This window comes from Siphateles boraxobius, unplaced genomic scaffold, assembly GCF_051911475.1.
Source record: "Siphateles boraxobius isolate OS27281-9 unplaced genomic scaffold, OSU_SipBor_1 204, whole genome shotgun sequence".
Classification (NCBI taxonomy): Eukaryota; Metazoa; Chordata; class Actinopteri; order Cypriniformes; family Leuciscidae; genus Siphateles; species Siphateles boraxobius.
In genome coordinates, this window is record NW_027508816.1 from 1,608,356 (window position 1) to 1,619,001 (window position 10,646).

Genomic DNA, 10,646 nt, shown 5'->3' on the forward strand with positions numbered 1-10,646 from the left:
GACCTCACCGCACTAGCGACCTCACCGCCAGCCACTGGTGACATGCAGCAACAAAGTCGCTTGTAGTGTGAATGCAGCTTTACTGAACTCCTGCATTTCAGGAGTGATACCATGCCATAGAAAAACCATATGTGGTTCCATGAAGAACCTTTTAGTGATCAGTTCTTAAAAGAACCTTTTTTTCTTACAATTTTAAAAATCTAATTAGATTTAAAGAACCTTTTGAGCAACGGAAAGACTTGGATGTTAAAGGGAAAATCTGACTTTTTCCGTGTGTAAGTGCTATAATCGGGTCCCGGTGCTTCTACCAACCCAGAAAACATGAAAAGTGAAACCCAGTAACTTTGTTTTGGTGAGTCTTTCTCTGCAAGCATGTCAAAAAATAAGCCGCTCTCCTTCTGATGTAGAAAGAGGATCTTAGAATAATATTACCGGCCCTTAATCTGCACGTTCACAAACACCAGCCGACATTTTGTTTCATAAAGCGACAGCAAAGCATGATACTGTTCTGTCGTTGAGCACTGAACAATATTGACCAAAACCGCTGTCTTCTGAACACCTCAGGAACTGTGTACAGTTATGTAAAAGTTAAACATGATGATGATGATGATGATGAGATAAATCAATGTAACTCCACAACAACTACATAAATGTCTACACTAACCATTCAGAAACGTCCAGGAGCATCTGAACGTTAAACTCTTCCTGAGGTTCTCCGTAAGGCTGCACTCGCTACTGTGTGCAATCTTGCCTGTCTGGGGTTGAGTCGTTTGGCATCTCAGAGATATTAGGAGGCGTAAGAGGACCTCGGCAATGTGTTGGCGATGTTTGGCCAGGCTCCAGGAACAGATCAGAATATCATCAATGTAGACGATCACGGTTCGATAGAGGAACTCGTGCATGAAGTCCTGGAATACGGAGGGGGCGTTTACCAAACCGCACGGCATGACAAGGTATTCGTAGTGACCAGTAGGGGTCACAAAGGCTGTCTTCCATTCGTCCCCCTCACGTATGCGGATGACGATATACGCGCTGCGGAGGTCCAACTTGGTGAACACGACTGCTCCACAAAGTTGTTCCAGGGCTGCTGGGACGAGAGGAAGTGGGTATCGGAATGTGACGATGATGAGGTTGAGTGCTCTGTAATCAGTACAGGGCCGCAAGCCTCCATCCTTCTTTGCCACAAAGAAAAAGCTTGAAGCAGCAGGGGAAGTGGAAGGGCAGATGTAACCCTGTTGGAGAGCCTCTTCAACGTACTCCTCCATGGCCTTCTGTTCTGGAAGAGATAAGGGGGATATATTTTACCGTGGGGCACTGACTCATCCGGAAGAAGGTCGATGGTCACATGGCCGGTGTGGTGGCAACGACAATGCCCGTTTGGGACTGAACACTTCACTGAAGTTGCAGACTGGAATGTCGAGAGACTGCTGTTGTACACGGCTCTCGATGGAGGTGGAGTTGATTGGAAGGGGAATCACAGGTTGAGGAAGATGTGGAAAGCATCCTGGAAAGCAACTATCGCCCCACTTCAGGACTTCTCCTGTTATCCAGGAGAGATTGGGATCATGTTGCACTAACCACGGGCGCCCTAAGACTATACCTGTGGTGGAATTTTCAAGAACCAGGAAGGAGATGGATTTGATGTGTAACTGTCCCACTTGCATTTGGATAGGTCCCACAGAGAATCGCACATTCTTCTTGTTGAGAGGATTGCCAATTATCGAGTGGACTTGATAATGGGTTTCGGTGGGCCTCTTCTTGAGGTTGAGCTGGCAGCAGAGGAAATCTGAGATGAAGTTTCCAGCTGACCCAGATTCGAGAAGGGCATGTACGGACAGAGAAATACACGAGACAGTAAGTATGACTTCAGTAGTGAGAGGTTTCCTGTTAACTGATGAAGAATGGATGATACTCACCATAGAACGCGGTGGACGAATGGGACAGGCTGAAATTATATGTCCACCAGCGCTACAGTTTAAGCACCACCCTGGGTCAGCCTCCTCTGCCGCTCAGTAAAGGTGAGGCAAGTGATATCTACTTGCATGGGGACTGGATCTGGAGAGCTGGTATAGTCTGGTTGGCAGGGCAGGGAAAGCGAAGGCTGGTCCTGTAGGTCTTCCAGGCAGGGCTGCATACGACGATTGGTACGGATGGCGAGATGAATGAACTGTTCTAGACCCATGGCATCCTCGTTTGCAGCGAGATGTAGTCGAGGATTCAATCCCTGCCCATATGTGGTGAGGAGCGAGCGCTCATTCCATCCACTGGCCGCTGCTAGGGTCGGAACTTGAGGGTAAAATCAGAAACAGAATTTTTCTCTTGCTTCAGATGGCAATATTGCTCACTGATTACAGAATTGCCATCTGGAATTCCAAAAACGTCACGGAAGTGAGATGTGAAGTTACTCAGGGACTGTGTGACAGTCGTACTTTGGTTCCAGAAGGTTTGAGCCCAGTTTTTTTTTTACCTTTATTTATATAGCACTTTTTACAATGCAGATTGTTTCAAAGCAGCTTTACAGTAATGACAGGAAAATAATGTTGTAATAATATTGTTAAATATAAAATTAAATGTCCCCAACTAAGCAAGCCAAAAGCCAATGGCGACAAAGGCAAAGAAAGGCGACAGTGGCAAGGAACCAAAACTCCATCAGTGACAGAATGGAGAAAAAAAACCTTGGGAGAACCCAGGCTCAGTCGCTCAGTTCTCCTCTGCCCAATGAACGAACAGTGTGTGATTATGATTCAGGCAGCATTACAGGTCAGAAGTCAGATTGGATCGGAACATTATATTATGCAGTTCATCTGGTTGAAGATCGGAGTCATCACGCGCGTGTGGAGAGTTTGTTGAGGATCAGTGCCGAAGGCTGTCGTGTCGATGAGGCCTTCACAGGAGGAGAGTGGATACGGCCCGGGTCCGGCTGATTACAGTAAACCTCGGAATAAACAGAAAGACTAAAATTAGCGTAGATGCTGTTCTTTTTATGATGTAACAAGTACATCAGGTGTTATAGGAAGTGGAGCGCTCGCCCCGTCAGAAGGGAGATTATGAATGCGACGTTCGCTCTTACAGTGGGGAAGTGATCAGACTGCATCTCCAGGGCCAGCGATCACTGAAGAAGAAACCCGTCGCAATCCTCCGCCGAGCCAGAGTAGGCCGCTGAATTGGCCACGGGACTGGAGGTCAAGTGTTGGTGATGGGTGATGTGGAAGTGGATCCTGAAAGTGGTCGTGTGGGTCTGGTCTTCTGTTACGGAATAGAGACTCACAAAAAGATTGATAGAGGTGAGAAACAGATTTTTTAATATCAGGCGGTTGTGAGCACCAGCGGGTGCAAGTAAATGAGAATGTCTTTGAGAAATGGTAAATGGAGATACTGACAGTTCTTTCCATTGCAGATGGTTTAGTAGAATGCGGACGACCAGGAGGTAAATGGTGGAAGCACACACCAATGCTGGAAGAGAGGTGAGTAGAGGCTGGACGAGGGAAAAGACGATGAGACCAGGAAGACGATGGAAACTTGGGGAAACTGGATGGGAGATGAATAGACGTTTCATACACTTATTAGGAGATAAGTGCAGACGGGTAGGTGAGTTCTTGCTCATAAACGAGACCAGATAAAGTGCCAGAGTGAGGTGTGTGCTTAAATGTGTTTGTGATGATGAGCAGATGAAGTGCAGATGACAGCGATCTTTGTGATTAAGTGGTGATGGAGCCTGGCTACAGCTACTGGTTATTTCTCAGATTTTGGATGAGTGAGATTGGCCTGTTTTGTTATTGCTGGAGTTTCTGAAGCTCGTGTAAAGGCTCCACTCTCTTCTGAACGGGGGCAGAGCAGCAGCTCATTTGCATTTAAAGGGACACACACAAAAACTCGGCTTTTTTGCTCAAACCCGAAAAGTGTCCATTTTAACAAGCTGTAAAAAATTATCTGTGGAGTATTTTGAGCTGAAATTTCACAGACACATTATGGGGACATCAGAGATTTATTTTACATCTTGTGAAAAGGGGCATAATTTGTCATCTTTAAAGGTTTTTCATGGAACCATCAATGCCAATAAAGAAGCTTTACTTTTAAGCGAGTTCCTCTAGAAAAACTCTACGGAATCTACAGTGGCCGAGAAGTGCAATAATGCAACATAATAGGAACTAAATATTTTCCAAAAACATCTTTATAATATACATTTTTCACAGTATTAATTCGGTCAGGATAAGAATGATCATATACCTGTTCTGTAGCATCTAAAAGACTGATCTAGAAAACTTGCACAGAGTTTACAGTGGCCGGGAAGTTCACAACACATTAACTCTTTCACCACCAGCGTTGTTTATCATATTCACAAAAGTTTCATAGCCCCCAGAATATATTGAATGAATATCTGGATATGCAATATATCAAAAGAAAGAACAGAGCCTCTGCTTTTAAACAAAGACACACATTTTATTTTAGCTTCATGCATTCTTTTTTATCAACACTTCAATGTGGGGAAGTTTCATTAAACAAGCAACATTTGAGTAAAAAGCTGAAAAAACATGTTTTGGTCAAAGACTACATCCAGATTAGATTCAAAACGATGACCAAAACTCAGATGGAGTAGATAGAGTCCATCAACAGCTTCACAGTCCTGCAGCTCATCCTGGGTCGACGTTTTTGTTGATTGGTTTATAATTCACATGTGCGTCAGCAATGCTTCAATTGCTTATTTCTGCTTCTTCTTCACCTGTGTTTTGATCAGGAGATTCAGTACTCTTTCAGGTGATGTGTAATAGCGCCCCCTATCGTTTAACAGTAAAAACAGGGAAAGTCGGAAAATTCTGTCTATGGCAGGGAAAAGGGTAATAGTAAATAATTATTAAAATATGGGGAGAATGTGGTGTAATACACATCAAAATAGCTGTTATTATGATAAACCTACAGCCCTATTAGAAATTTTCAATGGAAAATATAAAAGTCTATTAAGTTTGGTTACACTTTATTTCGATGCTCTACTTTAGACATTCTACAAACTACAGTAACTTTGCATCTAGATCTCAACTAACTCTCATTGGATTATTAGTAGACTGCTAGGTTCGGGTTAGTAGAATAAGTTAACATGTTGTTGTAAAGTTACTTGTAGTCAGTAAAATGTCTAAAGGGGACTATCAAAATAATGTGTTACCAAAGGTAAGTTTGTAGAATTAAGCTTTTTGTTCAAGCTGCTTGAATGGAACATTCTTACAAAATGAAAACACTGTAAAAAGCCAAAGAGTAACAGTTTCAACTCAACATGAAGCCTCATATAATGGTGTTCAATCAAAATGTGTTGTATAAAGTGAACAGCATAAAAAGTAATCCTTTTTTATAGTGTCCATGATTGCTTTCTACTGTAAGTCTGATCACATTTCCAAGTAAATGTTTCCTGTTCCAATCGTAACAATTTCTAAGTATAATAATAATTTTCAGATATAATGTGGGAAACACATTAAATTCAGGCATATTGAGTACAAAATCACAGGCTGAAGCATGAAATCCACAGCTAAGTGTTGACATGAAATCTTTGGATCTCTAATGGACACAAAACACACGTTAGTCATTTTTCATTGCATCTCTTCAACAGTAAAAAGAATAATGAAAAACATAACTTCCTATAAGCAGTTATGCACACTGTGTAGTTTTATCTGTGTTTATGAACTTATAAACTTGTGCATCGACACTCATACTTATACTGGATTTATTATAAGGCCAATAAAACATCAAGTTATGTATCACTGATATATGGATTTCTTCTTAGAGTCCATTTCCATGGACTCCTGGATTTTGCACTGTTGAGAAAGTCTTTCTGCTTCTAAACTCCAAGCCGAGCTTCTGAAAGCCATAATAACTACAAGTGAAAATGTCTGGTTTATTCACCCCAAGGTTAATCAGAGACTAACATCAACACAACGACACACCTCCTGCACACTGTGATTGAAAGCTGTTTGTTGTGTTATTTTGGGCTCTACTCTAATAATCTATTGTATGATACAAATGAAAAAATACTATATATATATATATATACAAAGCGGTTCAAATGTTGACTTTTATGTTATCAGTCCCTCCGCTCGTCCTTCTCTGCTAATATCTCTACTGCTAAAATGGCTTACTATCACAACAAAATGATCAATTCTTCTGACTCTCGCATGCTTTTCAAAACCTTCTCCTCTCTTCTTAACCCTCATCCTCCTTCATCAACCCTAACAGCTGACGATTTTGCCACATTCTTCATAGAAAAAACAACCACCATCAGTGGCCAATTTACCAATCCACAAACTGACACACACTTTTTACCAGCAAACGCACACATTCTACCCTCCTTCTCTCTACTTTCAGAGGCAGAAGTCTCTAAACTCCTCCTTTCCAATCGCCCTACCACCTGTCCGCTTGATCCTATCCCCACTAATCTTCTTCAAGCCATTTCTTCCTCAGTTGTACCCACACTCACGCACATCATAAACACCTCTCTTCACACTGGTACCTTTCCCACAGCTTTTAAGCAGGCTCGGGTAACCCCACTGCTTAAGAAACCCAATCTAAATCCAGCACATCTAGCAAGTTACAGACCGGTATCTCTTCTTCCATTTGTCGCGAAAACACTTGAATGAGTTGTTTTCAACCAGATCTCCTCCTTTCTTACACAGAAAAACCTCTTAGACAACAATCAGTCTGGTTTCAAAAGCGGACACTCAACTGAGATTTCCCAGCTCTCGGTTATTGAAGCTCTGAGACTGGCAAGAGCAGCTTCCAAATCATCAGTTCTCATCCTGCTGGATAACCACCAGATCCTCCTGTCAATCCTAAAGCTGAAGGGCATCGCGGGAACTGCACTCCAATGGTTCAGGTCTTACCTCTCAGCAGGTACTTCAGGGTGTTGTGGAGGGGTGAGGTGTCTAATACCCAACATCTATATACTGGAGTGCCTCAGGGCTCAGTGCTGGGACCACTTCTCTTCTCCATCTACATGACTTCACTAGGATATGTCATTCAGAAACATGTTTTTTCCCATCACTGTGATCATCATGTCACTCCTCATAACCCTGCACTGGTTGCCAACAGCTGCTCGCATCAAATTTAAGTCACTGACGTTTGGCTACAGATCAACCACTGGCTCTGCTCCTCTACACCTAAACTCATTACTGACTTACATGCCCTCCAGAAACTTGTGTTCTGCAAGTGAACGTGGTCTTGTGGTGAATCATCTCATAGAGGCACAGAATCTCTTTCACACACCTTCACCGGGACTGTTCCTGCTGGAGATCTGCTAACTCAACCCAAGCTGAGAGTCCGTGGCCGTTTTCAAGAAACAGCTAAAGACACATCTTTTTCGGTAACACTTGATCCATTAATACTAAAACTTTCTCTTCCATTCTATTCAATATATATTTATATAACAAATATATATATATATATATATATATATATATATATATATATATATATATATATATATATAAAGTACATGTACTGCATTAGATTAAACTGGGAAGGGTCATAGCACTTGCATATTGTTGTCCTATTGTTAGTTTAACTGCTTCTATTGTTCTCATTTGTAAGTTGCTTTGGATAAAAGCGTCTACTAAATGAATAAATGAAAATCTAAAAATGTAAATGTTACCGACATGTGATTTTATAAAGTTTATTCTCTTTATTATGCACATAAATGGACCGTGGTGAACATATTTAGCAGGTTTTTAGCCCTGTTTTGTTTTTAGGCAGTTGAATGTAACTTCAATCTGTCATTGAGACGCAGATGTAGTTAGAAAAAAATTGTTAATATTGTGACAATAAATGTTGTTAGTTTAATTTACCAAATAACCAGTGGTGGAATGTAACAAAATACATTTACTCTGTATTTAAGTATAAAACTGAAGTACTTTATATTCAACTCCACTTAAAACTAACTTTTTACACAAAGATATTAGAATTTAGATATAAGATATTGTTAAAAAAAAAGAACACTATGTAAGACAAACACTAAAAATATGGTCTTATAGATCAGGGACAGGCAATGATGGTCAGGAGGGCTGCATGGTTTTGCGTGTTAAAAATATTTTATGACTTGATTTTTGAGGATGTGAGTTTAACTTTTATTCTTCTTGAAAAAAACACACACTGATCCCAGAGTGAGTGAGAGAGAGAGAGAGAGAGAGAGAGAGAGAGAGAGAGAGTGTGTGTGTGTGTGTGTGTGTGTATGTGTGTGTGTGTGTGTGTGTTCTCATGTGAAAATATTCTAACATGATTTCTGAAATTTAAAGCAAAATTCACAGAGATTCTCATTAAAACCAAATTTATTATGAATTACTTCATAATGCCAATAAGCATGAGGAATCGCCTACACACTTTCCAATGCATATAGTGTGTGTATGTGTGCAACATCGAAACAAAATCCAGCAGTCAGTGCATTTATTTGATATCGGAGAGTCATTTATTTGTTCCCAGATGTTAGATCAGTGTTTATCAGATAATCCACTGAATAAGACACTCAGGATCCTGAACAGGTCAGAACAACGTCCAACACACAGGCAGAGGTCAGCAGAAGCAAACAAACAAACAAAAAATAACTACAAGATGATGAGGGGAAAGACATGTTTAAAAGGTAGCAGTAGTCTCGACCAGCGGGCCTTTCATTACATTACAACTGACATAAAGCTGCAGACTGAAGAGACATAAGGACATCATAAACAAACAGTTAAACTGAGAGAGTTAAACTGAGAGAGTTAAACTGAGAGAGTTAAACAGAGTTAAACTGAGAGAGTTAAACAGAGTTAAACTGAGGGCCTCTGGTGGTCGACAGGGGAACTACACCAGCAGAGACAGGGAACGGTCTGGCAGAGACATGAGCACACGTTCTTACAGTAACAGTAAAAGAACGTTCAGTGACAGTTATCTGGTCTTTAAGTATGCTCTCAAACCTTAGTGTTGTATCTTACATTAGTACTAATAAAAGAAAACGCAGCAGTAACGAGTGCAGTAGCTCAACACTCCAGGAAAACAGCGACCCCTAGTGGCAGAGCATTTTTTATTATTTTTTTTATTAACAAGACATAGTTGCATATACAAAGTAATAGACAAATGACATATGCACACTAGTACACAGAGAGGGGAGAAAAAACCCCAAAACCCTGAAAAAAAACATCTAAATATATAGATAGTGTATACAGATAGAGTAATAATTTGAATGAATAGGTTATTCCAGTGTAATATATATATTTTTTATTATATATATATATATTTGTAGTGATTAATAGATATCTAGACTATTTGAAACAATCATAATAATAATAATATTTGTAGTAACATTAGTAATAATAATAATCAAGCGTATCATCAGTTCTGGCCGGTCACGTTAGTCAAGCTCTCATCAGTGACTCTCAGCTGATCCTCTATCTATAGGAATACGTTCTTTGACGATAGTGGTCCTGACAGAAGTGGCAGTAGTAGTATAGCAGTAGTAATATTAACAATACTAATACTGTAAATAATAATAATAATAATAAATATAATTTCAGTATTATTCGACTTTAGACCAGTCTGTAAAATTATTGCAGACTACTGTCTAGTTCTGGGAGCCACTCCTAGTGGCAGATCATATTAACCCAGCATAACATTTTAAGCCAACACAACATTTAGCACACAAACATTATTCATACAATGTTTGTTTTTTTCCCGGAAAACTTTTAGTTGGACGTCCATCTAATGTTTTTTAAATGTTACTGCTTGTTTCAGAACGTTTTCCATTATGTTTGAAGAATTATAAAATTGAATGTTTTCTTAATGTTCATTTAACCACAAAAAGAGCAACAGTGTCGGCCAAGATCCGGCCCACATCTGGTACATCTGGAATCCACACGGCCCACATGTGGGCCGGATCTGGACCGACACTATGTTGTTGTCTGGGATTAGGATATACTGTATACATATATATAACAATGTTTTTTGTAAAACTGGACGTTTTAAACATTTAGAGAACATTCCATAATTTATTTTGTTCCTATTGTTGTTTTTACTTTTTGTGTTTGTCTCCTTGGTTACCCATTAGTTTCACCTGTGTTTGGTTTCATTTGTTTGTCATCTTGTGTGTATATAATCTGTGATTTCTTTGGTTCCTTCTCAGTTATTGTCCTGGCACGTTCTGCTGCTGTTTCCCTATAGGATTACATGTTTATCACTCGTGTAATAGGGATGATGCCTTGTGTTTAATGATGCAGGTCTGAGTAAACATAAGCCGACACGGATGAATGATGTCATTCCAAACCAGATTTACACTGAAGTAAAGGAGGAAAAGGCTGAAGGTTGAGATATTCTACCAGAGCTACAGAAAAGACTCAAACATTAGTGTTTTTGAACACTGAAAATGTTCCAAAAGCGGATATTATAATGTTCAATGTTGTGTGTATGTGTTGGCATATAAACCCTTGGATCAGAATTCATATCTGTTTCTGTTATTATTAGGCCATTTCAGTGCAGATATACATTCAGGTGTTCGCTTGATACACACACTCACGGCCACGTTATTAGGTACGTCTTGCTAGTTGCAGGTTGGACCCCCTTTTACTCTTTTTACGCTCTTTTGACTAATTCTAGCAAACTGGACTTCCAACATGCTACACATGCTAGCAGTAATTAGCTTA

At 40.0% G+C, this 10,646-nt stretch overlaps 1 protein-coding gene across 2 annotated transcripts in view; it reads left to right on the forward strand.

The window, feature by feature from the left end:
• The window catches only part of mpc1 (mitochondrial pyruvate carrier 1), a 320,247-nt gene that overhangs the window by 28,082 nt on the left and 281,519 nt on the right, over window positions 1-10,646 (forward strand). The window contains exon 5 of one of the 2 annotated variants that reach the window (XM_077237602.1): window positions 1,242-1,252. The exons of the other annotated variant lie outside the window; for it this stretch is intronic. The gene's annotated coding sequence lies outside the window, so the exon portion shown is untranslated. Of the gene's footprint in view, window positions 1-1,241; window positions 1,253-10,646 lie in introns of those variants that run through there. 2 annotated transcript variants of the gene reach the window in all.